The following is a 24,250-nucleotide window of genomic DNA, read 5'->3' as shown; positions in this document are numbered from 1 at the left end:
GTGACCCCAAGTGGTGTCCTTGGCATCAGGCTCCTGGTGGGCTCTGGTGAATCCAGACCCTGGCTCACCCAAGTTTCTGCCACTACAGGCAGCCATAGGCAGCACTCAAAGCCACAGGCAGCTTCTGTACCAGGGCAAACCCAAGACCCCAGTGGGCTCCCACAACCCAAGAACCCAGGTCACTCCAGCACTTGCTGGCTCCAGCAACCCAGGTAGATTCCATGACACCAGGCTCCCAGGGGGCTGCTGGGAACTCAGGCCCATGGATCACCACACCACCTGCCAGTTCCAGCAGCTGTAGACAGCTCTTATGGAACGAGGCTCCTTGCAGGCTCCCACAAAACCAGGCCCCCAGCTTACCCAGGTACTTGTTGACTCAGGCGGCCCCAGGCAGCTCCCATGGCACCAGGCACCGGCAGTTTCCCATGAACCCAGGCTTCCATCTTGATCCAGTGCCTGCTGGCTTCTGCAGCCTCAGGCAGCTCCTGTGGCCCCAGGCTCCCAGCAGGCTCCCAGGAATCCAGACTTCTGGCCTACCACAGCACAAACTGTCTCTCGTGGTGCCAGGCTCCTGGCAGTCTCCCGTGAACCAAGGCTCTCAGCTCATCCCAGCACTGGTGAACTCTCATGGTCCTGGATTATTCCTGTGGTGGCAGGCTCTCAAAGAGGACCTTTCAAAACAGGCTGCAGTGGGGCTACTCATCAACTCAGGGTCCCAGCTGTGCCCAGGGCCAGACACAATACCATAGACCCAAGCTTTCCACTCGCCCCAGTACCAGGCTGCCCAAGGACTCCAGCAGCAAGCTTGCCCCTGAACACCACCAGATGGCCTACCTGGGACCCCTTGATGGGATGACTGTGAAGGCTTTGGTTTGCTAAAGCCAGTCTGTAAAGAGTGGAAGAGGTGCCTACTTCCTCAAATTTGCAGGCACCAATGGAAGGCCACAAGGATCATGAATAATCAAAGAGTCACAACACCACCAAAGAAAAAGAATAAAACGCCAATGACCGACCAAGCAATGGAGTTATAGGAACCGTGTGACAAAGACTTCAGAACAACCCTCTTTGAGAAATTCATAAAACTCTAAGGAAACATAGATAGACTACTAAATGAAATAAGGAAACAGTGCATGAACAAGTGAGAAGTTCATTATAGAAACAGAAATCATTAAGGGAAAACAAACAGAAATCCTAGAGTTGAAGAACACAATGATTGAACTGAAGAATTTAATTGAGAGCTTCTAAATCAGATTCAACCATGTACAAGAAATAATTAGTGAACTAGAAAATGTGTCGTTTGAAATCATCCAGTCAAAGAAGCAAAAAGAAAAACGATAATGGATAGGAAGGGGGAAAGGCAGTGTGAATTATGAGATACCATGAAAAGAAATAGATAAGCTTTATTAAAGTACCAGAGGAGAAGACAGGGATAAAGGAAAAGAGTGTTTACTTAAAAAAAATAGCAGCTGACATCTTCCCAAATCTGGAGAGAAATTTACACATCCAAGGTCCTGAAGCCTATCTGTCAACCTAAAATTTCAAACTAAAACTTTCTTCTCCAAGACACATTATAACAAAACTATCTAAACTCAAAAAAAGGATCAAACAACATGATCAAGTTCAACATGATGCAAATCAATGAATGTGATACACCACATTAATAGAATGAATGATAAAAATCACAAAATAATCTCAATCGATGCAGAAAAGGCAGTTTGAAAAATTCAAAAGCCCTTCATGATAAAAAATACCAATAAAGGGTTACAGAAAGAACATACCTGAACATAATAAAAGGTTTACATGACAAAACCCACAGCTAACATCATATTGAACAGTGAAAGGTTGAAAGCTTTCTTGCTAAGACAAAGAACAAGACAAGGGTGCCCAGTCACAACACCACTCTTCAACATTCTGCTGTAAGTCTCAACCAGAGACATTTGGCAATGAAAAGAAATAAAATACATCTAAGTTGGAAATGAAGAATCAAAGTGGTCTGTGTTTGCAGATGATAAGATTTTGTATAGAGAAATACCTAAAGACTCCCCCCAAATTGTTAGGACTAATAAACGAATTCACTCAAGCTGCAGGAGACAAAATCAACATGTAGAAATCTGTTGCCTTTCTGTACACTAACAATGAACTATCTAAAAAAGATATAAAGAAAAAAATCCTATTTACAATAGCATCAAAAACAGTAAAATACTCATATATAAATTTAACCAAGAAGGTGAAAGATCTAGACACTAACAACTATAAGACATTGATGAAAGAAATCAAAGACACAGAGAAATGAAAAGATATCTTATGTTCATGGATCAGAAGAATTAATATTGTTAAAATGTCCATGCTACCCAATGCCATCTCAAGATTCAATGTAATTCCTATTAAAATTCCCATGACATTTTTCACAGAAATAGGACAAACAATCCTAATATTCATATGGATTCACAAAAGACCTCCAATAACCGAAGCAACCCTGAGAAATAAAAACCTGAAGGAATCACAATTCCTGATTTCAAATTTTATTACAAATCTATAATAATAAAAACGGTATGATACAGGTATAAAAAGAGACACATAAACCAATACAACAGAATCAAAGGCCCAGAAATAAAACCACACACATACATTTTGCTAACACTTGACTAGTCAGCTAAGAAGACTCCATGGGGAACAGATAGTTTGTACAATAAATGGTGTTGGGAAAACTGGATAACCACATGCAGAAAACTGAAATTGGACCCCTATTTTACACCACTCCAAAAATGATCCCAAATTGAATTAAAGACTTAAATGCAAGAAACCAAATATAAAACAACTAGAAGAAAATACAGAAAACAGCCCCAAGAAACTGGTCTTGACAATGATTTTTTTGCATATAACATCAAAAGTGCAAACAACAAATGCAAAACTTAACAAGTGGGATGACATCAATCTAAAAATCTTCTGCACAGCAAATAAAATAATCGGCAAACTAAAGGGGTTAATATCCATAGTATATAAGAAACTCTTACAACTCAACAGCAAAGAAACCAACAAAACAATATGAAAATGGTCAAAGGACCTGAATAGATACTTTTCCAAAGAAGACATAAAAATGGTTAACAAGTACCTGAGAAGATGCTCGTAATCACTCATCATCAGGGAAATGAAACCAAAACTACAATGAGATATCACCTCACACCTGTTAGAATGGTTATTTTCAAAGAGACAACAGACAACAAGTGTTGGCGAGGCTGTGTAGAAAAGAGAACCCTGTGCACTGTTGGTATGAATGTAAATTGCTACGGTCACTATGGAAAAAAATTTGGAATTTTCTCAAAAAAATAGAAAGAGAAATACTATATAAATGAGCAATTCCCCTTCTGGTCGTATATCCAAAGGAAATGAAGTCACTATTCTGAAGAGATATCTGCATCCCCATGTTCATTTCAGCATTAGTCACAAACTGAGGACGTGGACACAATCCATGTGTCCATCAATGGATAAATAGTTAGAGAAAATGTGAGATATATGTATATATACATGAAAAATATAATGGAATACTATTTAGCCATGCAAGAGAATGAAATCCTGCATTTTGTAACAACACAGATGGAACTTGCATTACACTAAGTGATATAAGTCAGACAAAGACAAATACTATATATTTTCACTAATGTGAAATCTAAAAAAGCCCAACACAAAGGAATAGAGACTAGAATGGTGCTTGCCAGCACCTTGGGCATGGGGGAGCGGGGAAGATGTGAGTCAAAGTGCACAAATTTTTAGCTGTAAAATGAATAAGTACTGGGGATCTAAAGTACAGCATGGTGACCATAATTTACAATACTATATTATAGACTTGAAAGTTGTTAAGAGAGTAGACCTTAAAAGTGATAGCTAGAAAAAACAAGTTAATTATGTGAGGGAATGGAGGTGCTAACTCACCGTATTGTGGTAATCCTTTCACAAATGATTATCTTGAACACCTAAAACTTACATATGCTATATGTCACCAATATTTCAAGAAATCTAAAAAAAAAAATCTCTCAACAAAGTAAAACCCAGGACCATATGACTGCAGTGGTGAATTCTACCAAACATATAAAGAAGTTTTAAAAACAAGCCTTCTTACACTCTGTCAAATATTGAAAAAGAGGGAATACTTCCAAACTCATTTTATGACACCAGCATTACCCTGATACCAACACTAGACAAGGACACTAAAAGAAAATAAAATTACAGACCATTACCCCCCATGAACATAGATGCAAAAATCCTCAACAAAATACTAGCAAACTGAATTCAACAGCGTATTAAAAGAATTATACACTACCACCAAGTGAAATTTATTCTTGATATACAAGGGTAGTTTAACATACAAAAATCGATCAATGTAATATGCAACATCAAGAAAATGAAGGGGAAAAAACATGACCATCGCGATTGATGCAGAAAACCCATTTGACAAAATTCAACACCCTTTCATGATAAAACACTCAGGAAACAAGGAATAGGAGGAAAAATGCACAGCAAACACAATACTCAGTGAGGGAAGACTGAAAAGTTTTCCTGAAAGCTCTAAGATCAGGAACAAGGCAAGGACGCCCACTTTCACCACTTCTATTCAACACAGTACTGAAAGTTCAAGCCAGAACCATGAGGCAACAAAAATAAATAAATAAAAGGCATCCAAATTGGAAAGAAAGCAGTAAAATGGTCTCTGACGATGATATCATCTCATATGTAGAAAATCGGAAAGACTCCACAAAAAGCCGTTTGATCTAACAGAGAATTCAGGAAAGTAGCAGGATACAAAGTCAATACACAAAAATCCGTTGCATTTCTATACATGAACCAGGAGCTCTCTGAAAAGGAAATTACAAAAACAATTCATTTATATCAGAAAGAATAACGTGTTTAGGAATTAACTTAACCAAGTAGGCGAAAGGCTTGCACCATAAAAACTACAAAACATTTCAGAAAGAAATTAAAGAAGACATACATAAATGGACACACATCCCATATTCATGGATTGGAAGGTTTAGTATTGTTAAAGTGTCAATATTACCCAAAGCAGTCTACAGATTCAATGTAATCCCTATCCAAATCCTAATGATGTTTTTTGCAGAAATAGAAAAACTAGTCCTAAAATTCACATGGAATCTCAAGGGACTCAGAATAGCCAAAACAATCCTGAAAAAGAAGAACAAAACTGGAGGACTCACACTTACTGATTTCAAAACTTACTACAAAGCCACAGTAATCAACAGTATGGTATTGGCATAAAGACAGACATAGAGACCAATGGCATAGAATAGCTAGCCCAGAAACAAACCCTCACCTATATGGTCAAGTGATTTTTGACAAGGGTGCCAAACCATGCAATGGAGAAAGATTTCTTTTCAACAAATGGTACTGGGAAAACTGGATATCTGCATGCAAAAGAATGAACTTGGACCCTCATCCAACACCATATACCAAAATTAACTCAAGGATATAAATGTAAGACCTAAAATAAGAAAACTCTTAGAAGAAAACAGGACAAAATCTTTACGACACCAGACTTGCCAATGATTTCTTGGATATGACACCAAAGGCACAGGTAACAAAAGAAAAACAAAGGACAAATTGGACTTCATGAAAATTTTGTAAGTTGATACATCAAGAGGCACTGTCCATAGACTGAAAACGCAACACACAGAGAGGGAGAAAATATTTGCAAATCATATTTCTGACAAGAGACTGGTATCCGCAATATACAGAGACGTTCTAAAACTAAACAACTGAAAAACAAGCCAATTCAAATATGAGCAAAGGGCTAGAAGAGACAGTTCTCCAAAGACTTATGAATGGCATATAAGCACATGAAAAGATGCTCAACACCACTAATCATTAGAGAAATGCAAATCAAAACCACAATGAGACACCACCTCACACCCACTAAGATGAGCGCTACAGGAAAGACAGAAAACAACAAATGTTGGCCAGGATGCAGTGAAATGGGAACACGTGTACGCTGTTGATAGGAATGTAAAATGGTGCAGCTGCTATGGAAAACAGTATGAATGTTCCTCAAAAAATTGACCATAGAATTATCACATGATCCAGCAATTCCACTTCTGGATATACACCCAAAAGATTTGAAAGCAGAGCCTTGAAGAGATATTTGTACACCCATGTTTATAGCAGTATTATTCACAATAGCTAAAACGTGGAAACAACCCCAGTGTCCACTGACACATGAATGGATACACAATGTAGTATATCCATACAACAGAATATTATTCAGCGTTACAAGGGAAGCAAATTCTGCAATATGCTACACATGGATTAACCTTGGGGACATTATGCTAACAGAAATAAGCCAGTCAGAAAAAAGATAAACACTGTATGATTCTGCTAACATCAGGAAGGGAGACAAGTGAAAATCACAGAGATGGAAAGTGGAATGGTGGCTGCCAAGGGCTGGGGGGAGGGTAGAAGGGAGAGTTATTGTTTAATAGGTATAGGGTTTCAGATTTATAAGAGTTATGGGGATGAATGGTGGTGATGACTGTGCAACAGCGTAAATGTATTTAACACCACTGAAGTATACACTTAAAAATGGTTAAGACGGCACACTTTTTGTTATGTATATTTTAACTCAATATACAAAAAGGAAAAAAAAAAAAAGAAATTAGCTATCAAGCCACAAAAAGACATAGTGGACTCTTAAATACATACTGCTAAGTGAAAGAACCCAAGTGGAAAAGGCTATATACTCTGTTCCGTAGTTTTCATATATTCCAATTACACAACATTCTAGACAAGGCAAAACCATAGAAACAGTAGAAAGATCAGTGTTGCCAGGAGTTGGAAGGCAAGGGATGAAGAGGCAGAGCACAGGGAATTTAGGGCAATCCAACTCTTCTGTAGGATACTGTCATGGTGGATACATGAGATTATGCATTTGTCAAAATCCAAGTACGTGACAGTGAGACAGTGAACCTTAATGTAAACCACGGACATGGTTACGAACACTGTAGCAGCATCAGCTCCTCACTTGTAAGGAATGAGCAGCACTAACACAGGTGGTCATGCAAGATGTTAACAGTAGGGGAAACTGTGAGGGAGGAGGGAGAAATGCTCTGCACTATCTGCTGAACTTCTCTGTCCATCTAAAACTTTCCTAAAAAACAATCTATTAATTAAAAATTAATCAATGGAAGGTAGCGAGTGGGTAGAAATATAGAGAAAACAAGAATATCAGAATACTGATAAATGTTGAAGCTGGGTAATAGGGACATGGGGGACTATCACATTTTTCTGTTTAATTTGTGTATGTTCAATGTTTTCCACAAGAAAACATTTTTAAAGCTCCAGATTAAATCTAGATTATATGTAGAAGGAATCAAAGAATGTGAAGAAAACAGATATTTTTGAAGCAAGTACTCAAGGGGCACATTGAGGGAACGTGCAATCACACTGGATAGAGAGTGAACGTCCTAGTTCCATCAGGAAGGTTCGGAGCTCAGTGAGGAAGGCAGGCGACAGCACAGTCAGGGAAATGACAGATAATGATCACAGAAAAATGTTCGCCCTCACTGGTCACAGAAATGCCAATGATGGGCCCTGATAGGACTTCCCTAGGATTTACAACGTCGTGACAACCACACTTAGAGCAGACTCAGGGAAACAGCACCACGTCCTGTGAAAATGCCAATCAGCACCAGCTTCCTAGAGGGCAAACCTCCTGATCCCTGAAACCTGCAGACCACTGGCCCGGCTCCTTTGTTATACTGATTCTGTCCAAAAACAAAGGGATTGGGTAAAGATGATAGATTGAATAAACACAAATAGAGCCCCTTTGACATAAAATCCCTAAAAAATGACCCAAAGATTCTTTCATTGATGAACAAATTCATAATAGCCCTGGGAACCATCAAGAGAGCCGACATTTTGAGGAAGACATCAAAGAGAGACAACAGCTGGTGACCGGGGACCCCAGCGGGGAGCTCCGTGGGGGACATGGAGACCAAGCCAGGGCGCCCTCTCCCCCTCCCCGTCCTCCCCCTGCCGCTCATCTAACACCTCCTGCATCGCCCCTCCACTCCCAGCCACTGCCCACCTCACGCTCCAGGAATACAAAAACAGAGGCGCAGGGCGCCCTTTCCACCAGCACATCTGTCCTCTTGTTCTCTGCATCTGTCCAGGCAGTGGAGCCCAGCCCTGCACCTCCTCAGGTCCCAGCACGCTCCTCCCGGGCCCTCAGGCTCCTCCTCTCCATCTGGTCCTACCTGCAGCAACTGTTAGCTCATCTCCACCTTACAAACAAAACTCTCCCTTGGACCCGTGCTCCCTTTTGGCTACTGTCCACTTTCCCGACTCCCCTTCATGGCTAAACTTCTTAAGTAAAGTGCCTCATCCCTACTGCCCTCCCATGGCCCCCTTCCCCCACTCCAGACCCAGCTTCATTCCCACCCTCTCAAGGAGACTGAGGTCACCAGTGATCCCATGTGGCCGAGTCCAGCCATCTTCTCTCCATTCTGATCAGAGCTGTATCCCACCCAGCTGAGCACCCCTCCTTTCTGCAATACCCTTTTCCCCTTGTGACTCTTGCGACTCCGTGCTACACTGTTTCAGTGTCCTTTCCTGAACCCTCTTCAGCTGCACCTCTGCAAACACTGCCTGTTCCTAGGCTGGGCCCTGGTCCCTTCTACAGCTACAGTGTCTCCTGGAGACCTCATTCAATACCATGGTTTTAAACATCTCTGACCTCATCCTGACTCTGCAGACACACCAATGCAACTTTAAGACTTTAGGTGCTAGCTCCCCAGCATCAGCACCTAAGGAGTATCTCAGACTCAATTCCTTTCAAAATTTTACTGTAATATGAGTTCCTAGATAGCATCAAATATTTCTAAGAAAGAGGAAAACTTTGGATACAATAAAGAGTGGTGAACAAAGTAACCAATAAAACATATACTTACATCCAATCATGGTTGCTTGATGGGGAAAATAAGAACAGAGAACTAAGATCAGACCGTCTCGAGGTGGGGAGTAGAAGGTGATGAGTTGGGAGTGTAGAACACAGGAACTGATCAACTCTAAGCATTTACAGAAAGAGAGACAGAAATTGTTGTTCCTAAAAGCTGAAAGACACCCACTAGAAGAAGAGAAAAATCATGGGAAAGCCTAACAAATTAAAAATGAAATTAAAGCGTAGACTTAAATTCCAATTTATCAATAATCACAATTGTAAATGGATCAAATTGCTCTAGAAAAACATGAAGGCTCTCAAGTTGAGTTAAAATATAGTTATAAAATAAAGGGATATAATATGGCTGAAAATAAGGAGATAAAGAAATAAGACTTTAAATGGGACAAACAGGGGTTTTCTGTGTTGATAACTGTCAGGAACACTTATGCACCTCACAATATGGTCTTGAAACATAAAGCAAAACTGGACAAACAAGAAGACACAGGCACCTCCAGAATCACAGGGAAACCTACCTTACCTCTCTTAGAAATCCACAGGTCAAGTGATACAGTAAGTTAGGAAACTGATCTGTTGACAAACACAAAAAAGCTAGATCTAGTGTCAGCCTGAGGGACAACAACATAAGAAACTAGTGGAGAGGAAACATTCTCCTCAAATGACAATGAAACAGTCACCACAATGGACTATGTGCTAAGCCACAATGAAATCTCTAAAGAGTCCAAAAAGCAGAAATCTATAAGTAACCATATTACCGGACCTTAAAGCAATAAAAATAAAAAATAATCACAAAATATTGGCTCCCCTCCCCCAACCTATCCACTTGAAAATCTGTCCACACCCTTCTAAATCTCTCAGGTTACAGAGGGGATCCAGACAGACAGGACAAACTCTTTAGAAATGAGCAGCACTGAGAGCAGCATGTGGCAAATCCATGGCGTGGAGACTAAAGGACAGAAGAGACACAGCCTCCACTGCAGGTATCAGGGAATATCAACTCTACACAAAGAAGCTGAGCACTTCCCTCCAGGAGCCAGAATAACACCACAATAAAACCAACAACAGCAGAATGAAGTGAGGATTCACGAGGCGGGAACAATGCAGACCTAAGCAATGGAGTTAAGGGCTGGCTCTCTGGAAAGACCTGTAACAGTGAGAAACCTTGCGCAGTCTGACCAAGAGGAACAGACAAAGGCACCAAACTGTACCATCAGGTACAAGAAACTACAGAAATTGCTTTAACGTGATAGGAGAGCATAGCGGATAACTCTGACCAAGACATCAGCGGTCCTCAACTGGAGCTGTCCTTCCACCAGAATGCATCTGGAAACACGCAGAATGGGTTTTGTTTCTTGTTTTGTGTTGTCCTAATGGTTGTTGCCCTGGGGGTCCTGGAGATCCTGAACAGCCTGTCACATAGAGCCGTGTCCCTCCTGAAGTGTTACTGACATCTGGGAAGACAAGCACTGATCCAGATTAAATGAACTATGTGGTAGGGAAATGTTTTCCATGGATGTATAACAGGCAAAAGATGGTACCCTCAATACATAAGGAATATCGGGAAACCAATGTTTACAACTACTAAACTGTAAGAAAGCGGGAAAAACAGAAACATAGCCAATAAACACACCAAAAATATATCCAACCTATTCGTACAGGTGGAGAAATATGCATGTAAAGTACAGAGAAGAGTTGAGGAGATTACACACCAAATTTTACTACCAACAAGGAATAAAAGTTGGGAGGTAGGTGAGAAATAGGAGTTTTTACCACTTCTTACCTTATATATTTCTGTAGGATTTTAATTTTTACAAAAGAGAATGTACTCTACTCAAAAAGATGTTTAAAATTTTAAAGAAATTATTAATGTGTTCAAAATGACTTCAGTTCATGGATATTCATTAAAACACGAATGGAAAGAACCTCCCCATGACTTTAAGAGTCTCCTATAACTTTTCTAATAGTTACTATGTCGATTTTATTTCACATTTAGATCCTAACTCATTGGAATTTACATTTGTGTGAGGGATGCAACAGAAGCTGATTTTCTCCTGTTCAAGTGGAAAAACAAGGATCCAGACACTGTTCATTGGGTAGGTCTGGCTTTCCCAGCTGACCTGCAATGCCTCCTTTCCCAGCGGCTAAACCTTGACAACTACCGCTGCCTCTCGAGCGCCCTAGAACTGACGGGGTGAGCTCTGCAGCCTGGGCTCCCTGTCTGCAAGGGGCAGCTACCAGCAGAGCCTTCTCTCAAGACAGCAACAGGCATGCTGCACACAGAAGTGCTCAGGGGCCGTCTGCTGCGGAGCAGGAAACCCCTCATGATGAGCAGGCAGTGGGGGAGCCCCGAGCACCGGCAATGACCTCGGCTGGGGGCAGCAGGCTGCTAAGGCAGGGAGCCCCCTCCCTTCAGCTCGTCCAGCTCCTCCTGCAGCGTGTGCACCTGGCTGTCGGCGGCTGCCCCTCTTCAGCTCGCCGTTCTTCTCCACCTGCTCCCACAGGTGGCACCCGTGCTCCTGTTCCCCCGGGAGCAGAAGCAGTAGGAGTGCAGCGAATCGAGGAGATCTTGGGCCCCCAGTGCTGACAGGATGACCTTTCTGAGGGACGTGGTGCTGGTGTCGCTGTGTTCGCCCTGCACAGCTTCTGTGTCTGGCTTTAAGGTGACATCTGTTGGAGGTTGGAGGGGCTCTGGGAGGGTTTCTGAGGCATCATTGTGAATGATGAACTTAGGGGTCTGGGCCAAGCCCTAGTCAGGCTCAAGGCTGTTCCCTCTGCAGCTGGGCTCCACATCTCTCTTCAACCTCTTTCGGTCAACAGCCTCGCGGGGCCTTTCTCGAGTGTGCTCTGAGAAGTGTAAGAGGGTTGCCAGCCAATAAATCTGCACACCCCAGATCCTGGGGGATAAAGTCACCCACGGAAATGCCACTCTTACCTAAGAGGCCCTGGCAGGGAAGAGGGGGGTCTCATTGCCAGCATCTATAGCAGACATGTTTGCATCTCCCTGGCTGCCTGATGCTGTGGAGGCCACACTGTATCCTGGAGTTCCTTCCAGCGACTCTGCACCTGCTCCTGACTGGCGGCTTCCTGGGCAGCCCTGGAGGCAGGTTCACCATGCACAGTGGCTCGCTTCAACTTGCGTGAGCCCTGCTGGGCCCTCAGGTTTTCCCTTAAGGGCAATGATCAACCTGCAGCTCCTTTCCCATCTGCTTCACTCGCATGTTCCTCAGGCCCCCGGTGCCCTTCCTGGTGTCCTTTCTCCTGGGGCGGTCACGGCTTTCAGCTCCCCTTCTCAGTCAGGTGGAAGATGGAGGGCACGGCCATAGCTTGAGCATGTAGTACTGACCATCCAGCCTTTCCAAGAGCTTTTTTTAGTGAAACGTTCACTACAGACGAAAGAATGCTTAGTTGGGTCCAGTCATCCCTGTGAACAGCTTTTAACCACTGAACCAGACGTTTTGAGCCCTTTATGTGGAGCCTGCAAGGATAAATGAAAAAGTAACTAGAAAGAAAGAATTGAATGTCTACCCCTAAAATAATCAACTATAGAAACAAAATAAGTGTTTTTGGGAACACCCACACCTGTAGCCACTTTACCCATTTAAAACTTTAGTAAAGATTTAAGGAACACCTTCTGCTTGCAAGTTATTACTGGAATAGAAAGATGAAAGACCCACTGTCTACCTTAAGAAACTGACCATCTGTAAGGCAGAGGAGGAAGAAAGGTGAATACCTCCTCCCAGGCTGTGGTAAGTGCCCTGTAGGGACACAGACACTCGGGCAGATAGCACAGGATGGCATCAAGATAACAGGAAAGGCTTCAGGAAGCCTCAGAAATAGTTCCTAGAAGCTCATGGCTACCCAACCCTCCTGCTGTCCATGGGACGCAGTGCTAAAACGGCGAGGGTTGGTCCCCCTATTTCAAAGCCAGGCCAGGTGTCGGACAGCAGAGCCTCCCAGGCACTCAGCAGGGCGCCTGGCCCCAGCTATGCTCAAGTAGCTGAGGTATGCAGGACTGCCGCCAAGAGAAGGTCAGCCCCAAGGGTTGTGGTTCCGTGTTCCTCTGTCCTCCCCCTACCAGGAGGAAAGCTGTTCTCTGTACAAAGCAACAAGCCCCTGCAAGGTACTGACCAAGACACTTCATAATCTCTTCTCTGCATTAAGGTAAAATCTCTATTTAGACCAAACTGTGCATGTGGGGGGTTGGGGGGGTCTCTTTCAAGGGCTTTCTGCTCCACCTGAGGTCATTTAGCCCCCCTGAGGCCACTGTGGACCAGACCAGGTGGATACTAGGTCCTCAGGGAGTTCCAAGCAACATGACCTTCTAACGTTTCTCAATGCTTTGTGACTAGTTACCAAAGGACCACCACCTCCTTTGCCCCCAGACCACGTTAAACAATGACACATGCCAAGAGCAACCTTCTCTGCAGGGCTTTGCCTCATTCTCAAAAACAGTAACAAAACTTTTGGGACACAGGCTCTGAAGGAAGTGTCAAGAAAGCAGGGTGGCTGACCTCTGAAACAAGCTCATGTTACTAGTTCTTTGGATAGATTGTAACAACTTCCGACTTAGAACAAACCACTGTAAACCTTCAATAATTCTACAGACAACAAGTGGCATTCAGGTCTTTCAAAATTCAACAAGAATCTGCAATGCAAGACAAAAGGATCTGCCAGGAAATTTTAAAAGTAAAATGTGTTCAGTGCTCTGTTTTGGGACCTCCAGTGCGGAGTCCGCAGGAAAGGACTTGCTGAACTGGCTGAATTCCAGTAACCCTCTTGAAGGGAGCCAGGCCAGGGGGCAGGCAAACTCCTCACCATGCTGTCGGAGCCCAAGGAAGAAGTGAAGAGAGGAGCCCCCTCCCCGAGTCCCCAGGGTAAGCCCCCGGGTGAGGAGTGGGCCACGCCCTCCACCACCCAGGATGCTGTCAAATGCAGAGTTCGCTGTCAGATGCCTCTCCAGGACTCACCTCCAGTGCAGAGCCACCTTTCCCTGCACTGCCAGGACCCGTCTAGCAACAGAGCATCTGGGAAGTGCGTCCATCCCAGAGGTATAAGCGGCTTTTGCTCAGCCACATTCCTGATCACAGAGATCAAGGCAGGCTCACTGCCATCAAAAAAGCAGAAAAGTCACAGCAAATGCCAGAAGATAGTGACCTAAGGAAGAGCGTTTCCAGAATACCCTGTTTGTCAACATTGTTGGCCTCAGCCCGAATCAACGGAGAGCAGAGTGGTCATGGGGTGGGACTGAGAGGGTGGTGGAGGCCATAAGGTGGGTGATGGTGGCCATGGGGTGGCCGCAGTGGCCCGAAGCACCCAGAGCAGAGATGGTGGCACAGACCAAGGCCACACAGTGCCCGGCGCTGACTCACCTGCTGGACCGGCCTGGAGGGCCTGAGCACAGAGTGCTGCCTGCCTCAGGCTGAACCTCGAGGGGGGCTGACCAGGCGGCAGCGGCCAGTTACCTGTGGAAGGTGACAGCAGTTTCTCCTTGTTGCCCTGCAGTGGGAGCGGTTCGTGGCAGTGCGGTGATCACCATCCCGGGCCTCAGGCTGTCGTGTCACCAGGCTCTGGCCCCCTTCCCACCACCCCACAGCAGGACCGCCACAAGGTTAAGGGCTTGTGGCGACACTCTGCAGCACGTGGGAGCTGGTCCCTGGGCCTCGCAGGATGGCAAGATGGCGGCACATGCCCGTCCGTCCTCAGTAAAGCAAGATGGCCGTGCCTGCGGGCCCAGGCAAAATGCTGGCTGACACACCCACCCCAGGGTCACGCTGCCCAAACTCGTTTGTTCGGCTGTCCCAATGGGTCACTGCTGCAGTGTTCTGAGTGAAGAATGCAGACTGCGGGGTAGTGAGAGTGAGGCTGGCCCTCTGCGAGGGGAATTGTTATATGTCAAGATGGCGAACGAGGCACTTCTGCCCACTGCTGGCCCCTCCCGCATTGCTCCGCCAGATTGGGCCCAGCGTCTGCCCATCACGCTGCGCTTATTCTCTGGGGCAGCGGAAAGAGTGACGCAGGTGAGGGCACACCCACGCCGGGTGGCCTGGGAAGCTGCACTCACCTGGGCCCGCGGCTGCTGGGACTGGCCGGCGCAGTTTGGAGTAAGGCCGCGGGGCAGAGCTGGTCCTTGTGCGGAGTGCGCGGGGGTAACTTCTGTAGTGAGACCAGTGCATCTGACAGCCTGGCCCCTGCAGGTCTGGACACTCTTTCCCTCCGCTCTCGGTGCTTGGGCGCCTGCCTGACAGGCCCACGGCCGCTGGGGAGGGAATGGCAGTGGGGTGTCGGTGAGGGGATGGGTGGCACTGGGCGGGGCTGAGGCACTGGCCTGACAGGCCCATGGCCACTAGGGCAGGAGGGGCAGCAGGGCATTGGGGTGGGGAGGCAGGGGCACAGGGCAGGGCTGGGGCACGGGCCTGACAGGCCCACAGCTGCTGGGGCGAGAGGGGCAGTGTGGGGTCAGAGAGGGAAGGGGCAGCGCTGGGCAGGGCTGGGGCGCCGGCCAGAGAGGTCCACGGCCGCTGGGGCGGGATGGGCAGTGGGGCATCTGGGAGGGGAGGGTTGGCGACAGGGGCATTGGGGCCTCAGGGAGGGAAGTGGTGGCGCCAGGTGGGCTGGGGCGCCGGCCTGACAGGCCCACGGCCGCTGGGGCAGGATGGGCAGTGGGGCGTCGGGGAGGGGAGGTGGGGCACTGAGAGAGGCTGAGACGCTGGTTCTTGGGAGGCTTTTTCCTTCCCCTCCAGGAGTTAAGAAGTGGAAGCTCTCTAACTCCTCTGAAGTTATGTTGTAGGCTGGAGTGGAGGAACCTACTCCAATGCTCACAACACACTCATGATTCTGTTGACAGATACATCATTCCAACTTCTTTTTCTGTGATGAGAAAGAGAAACAATCCATCTCGTTGGGTCTTAACTTCTTTGGGTCCTAATACAATGTGTTGGGTGGCAGGGGTGGGGTATTGGTGCTGTGGTCAATGCTAGTGTTGGGCAGGAGGGAGAATCCTCCTCTGCCCTTTCCCTTAAGGTTCTTATGGCTGCCCAAATAATGAAAAGACAGGTTAGCAGGACAAAATAATACTAAGTTTAATAACATGTATACATGGGAGAAACTCAGAAATGAGCAGCTCATCATTCTGTCTAAGCTGCTTGATTAAGCATTGTATTGTAGCTAAAAGCATGGAAGGTGTTGGAGGGGTAGTGGTTTGGGATTTCAGAGGGGAAGAAGACAATTCACATGAGATAGAAATGCAAATGTTTGTCTGACAAATCTTTTCAGGGCAAGCCATAGAGACTGTGGCCAGGGAGAGACAGACATTTTGATAAAATGGGCTTGTCGGTGCCTTTCCTATTGCAACATCTATTTTACATTGCATTACAGCCATCATATGATATTGGCTTCTTCCTGAAACAGGTCTTCTATGTTAAATTCTTTAGGCAGCTTGGGAGGGGAAACTCAAATGTTCTTCCTGAGTGTTCTGAGTCTTTATTGTCTTCAGTTCAAAATAATCCGCATGCCAGAATGGTGCATTTTGGGGTCGCCTGCCCTGAGCACCATCACTAGCATGCTTCTGCTCCAGAGGAGACAGTTCATTAATTTTTCCTGGCAAGATATTTTGGATTGTTGCAAGTTGCCTTGGAAGCATTTGTACACGGGCTCTCTTTTTCTTCCCACAGCAATTTTAGTTGCCTTATTCCTTGTAAGGAGTGATTTGCTTTCAAGTATCCCTGCATCTGTCAAGGAAGACTTCCATTTGGTTTAATTCCACCTGTCTTCATGGATGGCATTGTTTTTGCTTCCTTTTTCTTTTCCTGGCAGCTGCAACATAAGTTTACTGAAATCTCGGTTTGGGAACTGTACAGTAGACTTGTAGGCAATATTTCAATGGTTTGTGGCATCTGGCCACTTAAACGTGTTAGGTGGCTGGAGGAAACAGTAACCCTGACTTCCAAAGGAGCATGTTCAACAGATGTATTTCTGGTGACGTTTGTTCAAAAAAGACAAAGAATCAGACAGTGACGCACTGTTTGCTGGGGGTACATGGTGGGGGAAGGAATAGAATTATTTACTTCTCCATCTGTTCTCAGGTTATTACCGCTTACATACCTACGACCATTCCCAGGAGAGACTTGGTTAAGGTAGAAAACACAGTTTAATGTCAGTCATATTACCTTAGATATGAAAGTCATCATGATAAAGTTAGGAAAAGACATATGATGAGTGGTAATGGGACACTGAAGGCTGCTTCAAAGTAGAAAAGGTGTTGGCGTTTGAAGGCCTCTGTTGATGCTGATAAGAACATGTATGGTATTTGTAGGATGTGGTGGGGAGTTTTCTTTCTAACATGATGCTGTGCGTCCTTTTAGGGCTGATTAATGGACCAGCCTCTCCTGGCCCCTGGTGTTCTTACAGATTCGGCCTTCCTTGCCCAAGGGTTAGGCAGTTCCTGGTAGTTTTTATAGTTATCCATTCATTAAGCTACATTTCTTATTGAGTGCAAGGTTTGGTTCATGCATTGTACTAGACCCGGGGGCCAGAGAAGTGAGCAAAACACAAAAAACATGCCCTGGGTGACGTTCTAGATGTGACACCAATGGTGTGGCTCATGTGGGAGAGTGATGTGTGCCAGGCTGGAGGGGGGTGGAGTTGTAGCCAGGAGGGCCAGGAAAGGTCTCACTGCAGAGGTAGATTTTGAACAAGGCCCAAAAGCAGTGCAGGAGGAAAAACAAGTGGCCTGCTCTGGGAGCAGCAAGGAGGCCAGTGTGGCCAGGGCACAGCTGGTGAGGGTAGCAAGAGCTGAAGGCAGAGTTGTGACTTTGGCCCAATCGTCAGCCCTTGTTGGTCATAACAAGGACTCGGGCATTGATTTATTCTGAATGAGATGGTGACCCTTTGGAAGGTTTTGAGAGCAGGAGTAACATGGCTGGACATAGGTTTAGCAGACTCAATCTGGCCGCTCTGTTGAGAACATACAACAGAGGGGCTGGGGCAGAGGCAAGGAGACCAGTTAGGGTGCTGTTGCAATAAGCCAGGCAAGAGGCCTTGGAGATGTAGGTCAGGGTGGGGAGAGGAGGTTGAATTCTGGGTGTGTTTGGAGATCGAGACAGTAGGACTGTGTACAGATGGGAAGTAGTGAGGGGTGGGGGTGGGGAGGGAGGACTTGAAGTCGGTGCTGAGTTTATGGCCTGAGTCAAGAAATAAGAGACTCAGATGGGGAGACTTGGGGAGGTCCTGCTTGGTGGGAACCTGTTAGGAGTTTGGTTTTGGCTGAGTTGACTGTGAGATTTATATTTTGTCTGTGGCTCTTTTCCACAAGAGGAGAGCAGAGAATGGCCATCTGGAATCTGTCATATGAAGTCCCTGTGCCCCTCCCAGGCTCCCTCCTGACACAGACATCCTATGGGAAGGCCTTGGAGTGGAGGTTCCTCTGTGCCAACTTTCTTGGGTGTCCTGGCCTGTTTGCACTGCCCCTCCCTGGGTTTGTCACCTTGAAAAGATTTACTCACTTAGTGGAGCCTCAGGTTTTCAAAAGTTAAAGTTTATGTAATCAGTGGGCTTGAAAAGCAGTATAAAACATTTCCAAAGATGCAAGAAATAGGTAAATTTCAGAAAAAAAAAGATTCTAGTATTACATTGTATGTGTTAAAAATTCTTGTTTCCCTTTCTGCCTCCCCTGAGCGTGTGTAGTCATATTGTTAGTTCTGTTCTTTTCTTTGGGATGCAGTGTTTTCATATGGAATTCCAGGGCTTACAATTGAATAGCAAGTGTTAAATATGATTAATTGTTTATAAAACAATGTCTTGCCACGGAAATAACAGTTAATTAACATTATTTTCTGAAAGTAATAAATACATGTGTCTTTTCTTGTTGAACTAGAAAAATGCTTTACGACTTTCTTCTCTACTTTCCATTAAAGTGTAGGTTTGTGTGAATTTGCTGGATTCTTCAAACACTGGGTTTGCCATTTACAAGGTCACTGTGGTCCAAAGCAACGTGACTGGGAGCAGAGGCCTGGGGTCAGGGTCTCTAAGATAAGCCCCCCTTGAGCCTGCTCAGAGAAGTATTTGAGGCCCACACGTTCTTCCTGGGTGTCCTCCCTGCTCATACTCACTGCAGAAGTAGGCTTTCTGCTGAGAGAAGCTACAGAGCTCTGGAAAGCTGGGAAGGCACCTGCACGGGGGAGGGAGTTGCTGCCCTTCCTGAGGTTGTCCCTGTGCTCTCCTTGAGCCTGTGTCTACATGTAGGGTGGAGTTTTGCACCCACAGTGTAGGGGCCCAGAGAGTGTAATTTGTGCACATTGAGAAAGTCTGTGAATGTCAGGAGTTCTGTGTCTGGATTAGAGTTTATGAATTTAGGGTTCATTTGAGTCACAACCTTAAACTGCATCCTGTCGAGAGTCTCCTCACTTGTGAGAGTGGAAGCTGAGAGAGGGAGCCCTTCTTTTCCTCCCCAGACAGGGGAGGGTGTATGAGCTCCCAGAGTCCATTCCTGTGGCTGCTCAGGTATCGCCACCCTTCTGCACCAGGGACTGACCCACTCCAGGGCTTCTGTCTCTACCAGGAGAGTTTAGAATGTGTTTAACTTTCTGCGTGTGGCTTTCCTTCTGTCCTGTGGGAAGCAGGCTGCTTATCTGTGCTGATCCCGATATTTGTGTTTCTTTCCTTTGGATTCCTGTATCGATTGAACAGTGCAGCCCTATATTTCTGGTTTCCCTTACCTCTTTGTAATTTTATTTCCTGTATGAGAAATAACATTTTGAGTTTCTTGGGCTTAAAAATGTGAATTGATGGAGAGATATAATGTCAGTAAGGCAAGAAAATTGTAGAACTAAATAGAATTTTTGTTTTTAGGCAAGAGACTCTCAAGATGTGAAATGAATGTGTTGAAGTTTTCAGGTGCATTTTCATTTTTACATCAGTGTTTGCATGTGCTTGTCCCTAGAGAACATTGAGATTTAAAAAGCTAAAACAATGGAATTTCTATTTTAATTGATGTGAGGAAAATTAATCAAACTAATCCCACTATGTTTAAGGAGCTAAACCCAAACCCCTCTTGCATTATAATGTGCCACTGACTCCTGAAAATGCTGCCTGTGTGAGACACAGTGGAGGACAAACTAGGACGCAGCTTGTCCTTTTACTTAGCGAGAGATATGAAAATTTCATTTCGTATGGTTACTCTTTTGTAACCGTTAGTGTGCTAAAGGAATTAAATCTTAGAATGGTTTCCTATGTACAGAAGTTTAAATTAAAGAAAAGCTATGAAATGGGAAAACATGGTATGTGTAAATTTCTCTATTTATATTAGATAAATCTGTAAGATAGAAAAGTCTAACCTCAGAAGAGTCACTGCCAACACTTCTGGGTTCCCTCCAGCCACACCCACTGCACAGTTCTGATCATTCTTGAGCTTCCTGTTGGTGTTTCTTTCTATAAAAACAAGCCATTGTGAATGCATATTTTTGTACGCATGTTTGTCCTTGTAATGAGCGGTCAGACTCTGCACTTTTTGATGTATGCTAGCAGCTTACGCCTCTCCTCTCCCTCTTCCTCTCGTGTCCACACCTGGACAAGCTGAGGAACAAGTCCGGAGGCTCTGTTCTCTGACATTGGCTTTGGATCCAACCACACAATCCCTGTCTGTGTGCAGAAGTCTTGCCTTGGTCTCAGCCTTGGCAAAGATTTTTCGCTTTGACCAAACTTTAGTCAGGCCCCTGAACCTTCTTGTATGCCTGTCTGTGCACTTCCTTGTAAAATCCAGTTTTAGCAACAACCTGCAAAGTCAGTTTAACCAGAACCCACACACGAATGTCTGATCACACTTGAGATCTGCTCAGGCACCTCCTCCTCCTCCACCATCCCTCAGGTGGTGTCTGATCACTCTGGCCTGTCTCTGGTAAGAATCTTGTTAGGTCAGGTTAGCCAGAAACCCCAACACTTGAGTTTCTCTTAATCATTTTCCATCCCTTTACTCCCACCATGCTGCCTGGCTGTGAAATCCCACTTGCCCATGCTGCATTTAGAGTTGAGCCCAATCTCATTTCTCCCCCGCTGTGACTCACATCACAGTGGTCTCTGTGTATCACAGTGGTTCTGAATAAAATATGCGTTACCATCTTTGACAAATTTCATTGAAGATTTTTTGTTTAAAACACCAAACCACAATAAAAACCCAGGCCAGACTCCTTTCCTTGCTCCCTCAAGCCATTTCAGAACTGCTTGAGATTCTGGCCCTGCTCTTCTCGGAGACCTCTATTATGTGAGTCATAAGACTTTTCCTAACTTCTGTGTGTGTGTGTGGAGGGGGGCACACACCAGCATCAGTCTCTACATGGGAACCACAGCACTTGCCAGTGAGCAGTCATATTTTGAAAGGAATCTCTTTCTCTGAGTAGTAGGTCTCAACAGTGGGCTCAAAATATTCAGTGAACCGTGTTGTAAACAGATGTGCTGTCATCTGGGCTTTGTTCTTCCATTTGAGGGTTGACTTTAACTTAAAGTTACCAGATGCATTACCCTTAACAAGAGAGTGAGCCTGTACAAAGGTCTGGGGGTGGATTGGAAGGGTAGGAGAGAGAACAGGATCAGTTAGAGGGACTAGAGGTCAGAGTGTGAGAGAGGAGTTGGAGAAGGGGCCAGAGCAGTCAATAACAGCACAGCAGCCAGGTCAAGGCCCTGTGCACCATGTCTGGGAGTCAGGATCTTCTAATTGCAGTCAGTGGGGGAGCCCCATTTCTGCTTGGATCTTTGGGGGACAAGAAGACAGTGTCTTACCACATCTTTCTGTCCACAGCTACCAGACCCTGGCCAGGGAGCATGAAGCGCTGATGCAGGAGTACCTGCACCTGCTGCAGATCGTGGAGGCGAGAAGACAGTGGCCAAGCAAATATGGCAGCAGATCGAGGATGGGGAGATCAACATCGAGCGGCTGAAGGCAGAGGTGACTGCTGGCTAGGGGTGCAGAGGAGGCTGGCCAGGGGGCCCAGGGCACAGGCCCAACACCTCACACTCCAGGCTCCTGTAGGACCAGGGGGCACATGACGGGCAGGGGGAGCAGCTTCCAGTCACAGCTAGGCCAGCCTCGAAACTTAAATTTAGTGATGCTGGCAGAGTGGGAAGGGCTTTAGTTAGATCTGAGTTCAGATCCTACCTCTGCCACTTGACAGTTGCAACCTGGAGTACATCCCCCCATCCTCTGTGCCTCCATTCTTTCATCTATAAAACAGCCTTTTTATACTTGCCGGACAAAGTTGTGAGAATTGAGTGAGGTTATTTACAGGCGAGTTTTTAGTTACTTTTCTGATGACCACATTGACTAAGCATTCCCACATTATCAGCTGGAGTCCAGGGACACAGAGTCCCTGGTAGGTCGTCATAGTGTGGGATCCTGGCTCAGTTCCAAGCATTCGTTCCCTTTGCCTGTTGTAAGAGCTCCTACAGGGGCTTACCGGGCATGAGTCTGGAGGCCACGCTGCTCCTAGGTTAAGCTTTGTAGAAATTCACTACTCAAACTGTGGCCCATGAAGCAAGAGCATGTTAGAAATGCAGAATCTCAGGCCCTGCCCAGACCTCCAGAATCAGAATCTGCACTTTCACAACATCCCAGTCGATTGCCATTTACATTAAAGCTTGGGAGGCGCTGGCTCTCTGTCCCTTAGACGCCCCTCACCAGCTGTCTACCCCAGCGCCGAATGATGGGATTGCCTCTCCCCCCTCATCTCACCATGCTCACCAGATGCTCAGAGCCATTTGGCCACGTCACACGAGGACCGTGGACTCTGAGCTGAGGACGGGAAAATGGAAACATAGATTCTAACGAGGGTTGGATGCATGATTTGTAGGGCCTGATGCAAGGGAAAAATGCAAGGCCCTGGGTGGAGTCGGGGAAGTCGATCTCCCCTTCTCACAGCCCACCAACCCACCCATGGCAGACAGGCGACCCCCCAATATCAACCTCCAACCTCCTCTAACCTCTGTGCCATGATACACTTGGTACTTAGATGAGGGGTGGGCAAGATGCCCCTGCTGAGTCACCCACCTAGTGCCAGACACTGTCTCCTCACCCTGCCCTGAGACAGCATTGGGTGTGCACTGCACCCACCCTTTCTGCACCTACCCCGAGGCCCCTGCAGAGGGTGGAGGGTGACTCACAGTGGGAGGTGTGTCTTCCTGGCTGACTCAACCCATTTCCTCCCAGACAGAGGGTAGACGAGGTCATGGGTTCTGGGGTGCTGGCGTGTGGGGAGCGAGCAGCTGAGAAACCATCCCAGGGAGGCAGCAGGAGGCAGTAACATGTGAGGACTGAGGCTCCAAGCCCCTGGGGAGTGCTCCATTGTTCCATCAGATCTTCCACCAGATGTTCCTCATGAAACACAAATTCAAAGAGAAATGATTAAGAACTTCAGGGTGGCAACTGCAGAACTTGAAGCCCCAAGCATGGGGCCTTCTGAGCATAGGACCCCATCACACGCCCTTGAAGCCAGCTCTGCCTGGAGTGTTAAAAGATCTGAAGTTTCCAATTCCACCTTATGGTACCGCTGCCAAGCTCTGAACTGATGGTCACATCAGCTTGGAACTTGAGCTTGAACAAAAGTTTCAGATTCCACACACCTCCTCTACCCTGCACCAGGCACTGTCAGACAAGCTTCCTTAGTCAGTCCCCATAGCTATCTTCATAGGATCAAAAGATGAAGCAGGTTCAGAGAACTCAAGTCACCTGCCCAAGCTCACACAGCTGGGAGGTTGCAGAGCCAGGACTAGAACCCAGGTCTGAGTGTCTACTTGCCAGTCTTGCCACTCGTAGCCTCTTCTCACATGGCTTCTGGGATGGGGGCTTGTCCCATGTCTAAACCATCTGGTTCATTCTGAGATCTATCCTAGCCCTACACATATCCCTGAAGCCAAGTTGAGTCCTTGTTAGGGACCAGGGAATAGGTCTAGAGACCAGCACCAGATTAGTGGCTTCATGATCAAGGGTGTCATTCACTCATTCACTCGTTCACTAACTGCCTAAGATCAGCTGACCACTGCCTCATCCTCTTCCCCAGGCTCCTCTTTCCCCATCACTTGGGGCTCCAGCCAGTGTCCCTGGTCATGAGCTGTGCACCTCTTGGCCTTTGCACATGCTGGGGCTTCTGTTTGGAGTGCTCCTGCCACCCCCACGCTTTCTTGCCTGGTGGAATCCTACCAAGCTCGAATGCCTCCTCCTGGGGACTCCCATCACAGAATGTGCTCCGCGCCCCCTGCTTCCTCAGCTTTCCCACCCTCAGCATGCCACATCAGAGCCAGGCCCTT

General features: G+C 46.1%; 1 protein-coding gene and 1 long non-coding RNA gene across 3 annotated transcripts in view; both read right to left on the bottom strand.

Moving 5' to 3' along the window:
* The window catches only part of LOC131420831 (ral guanine nucleotide dissociation stimulator-like), a 159,617-nt gene that overhangs the window by 25,646 nt on the left and 109,721 nt on the right, over positions 1-24,250 (bottom strand). The window lies entirely within an intron of this gene.
* On the bottom strand, positions 11,787-15,292 carry LOC131420859 (uncharacterized). The gene is made up of 3 exons (XR_009223700.1): positions 15,024-15,292; positions 11,895-12,437; positions 11,787-11,806 (listed from the first exon to the last, which is right to left on the bottom strand). It is a non-coding gene; the product is annotated as an uncharacterized LOC131420859 (long non-coding RNA).

This window comes from Diceros bicornis, chromosome 2 (genome assembly GCF_020826845.1).
Source record: "Diceros bicornis minor isolate mBicDic1 chromosome 2, mDicBic1.mat.cur, whole genome shotgun sequence".
Classification (NCBI taxonomy): domain Eukaryota; kingdom Metazoa; phylum Chordata; class Mammalia; order Perissodactyla; family Rhinocerotidae; genus Diceros; species Diceros bicornis.
Note: the sequence above shows the minus strand (reverse complement) of the source record. Positions and strands in the feature narration are given on the sequence as shown.